General features: G+C 37.2%; 1 long non-coding RNA gene across 1 annotated transcript in view; it reads right to left on the bottom strand.

Annotated features, from left to right (window-relative positions):
- Nucleotides 1–370: 370 nt before the first annotated feature.
- LOC128248513 (uncharacterized) overlaps nt 371–904 on the bottom strand; it is a 2,032-nt gene continuing 1,498 nt past the window's right edge. The window contains exon 3 of the long non-coding RNA XR_008264683.1: nt 371–537. This is a non-coding gene — a long non-coding RNA (uncharacterized LOC128248513). The remainder of the gene's footprint in view (nt 538–904) is intronic.

Here is a 904-nt window from a genome sequence, read left to right as displayed (position 1 = left end):
GAGTCCGCTGCCCTAACCACTGGGCCATTGCGCCTCCACATTTATTGTATAATATTGTGACAAATGCATGCATGTAACTGCATGACTTACTTTATCTATACATCCAGATGAAGGCATAAATATGATCAATTTTTCTATAGGTATATCGATCTATAACGAGATATACATGTCTAAGCAGTATATAAATGAGTAGTATACAAAAATAGCAATACATATGCCTAACAATGCATAAATGTATATGTGCGTATGTGTGTGAGTGTGTCTGTGAGTGTATGTGTGTGTATGTACATATACACAAGCATATATGTACATATGTATAACAATGAAAAATATATATGTATAGAATTCCTGTTTCCACACTTACCTACGTTTGTTCATCTACTCGTCGCACGTGAATATTGTTCCGCCACCTTCCTTTAAACGTGAAGGAAAAACAGTTTTCGTAACACTGATAGTTATAGCGAAAGAATGCTTGTGGCGGACGTGTTTGAAAGGTTTACAAACAAACGCTTGCCTCTCTGGTCAGTCTCTCGTCAACTTTTTCAAGTACCAATTGAATAGGAGGATGAGAATAGAGAGGAAAGTGTTACCGAATGAATGTTTCAATTAAAAATGAGTAAATGTGGAAAGAATGGTAAGTACGAAAGACGGCACCAGTTTAAGCATAAACATGTAAGAAAAAGAGACAAAGAGAGAAAAAGTACTTACTTTCATGTAACTTAAAAAGAAAAACTGCCTGAGGTGACCGTGGTCTTTTCCGTTATGCTTTTCTCCCCACGGATAAACCTAATCTATTCCCCACTTTTACATTGACTGTGATACACGATCCCTATTGATCGGCTTTCCACATGTTTTTTTTTCACGTTCCCTTTTGATCGAAATCCTACCCCTTCCTTTCACCCCC

The sequence above is a fragment of the Octopus bimaculoides genome, chromosome 8, assembly GCF_001194135.2.
Source record: "Octopus bimaculoides isolate UCB-OBI-ISO-001 chromosome 8, ASM119413v2, whole genome shotgun sequence".
NCBI classification, from domain to species: Eukaryota; Metazoa; Mollusca; class Cephalopoda; order Octopoda; family Octopodidae; genus Octopus; species Octopus bimaculoides.
The sequence above is the reverse complement of the archived record's forward strand: the minus strand, read 5'-3'. Positions and strand labels throughout refer to the sequence as shown.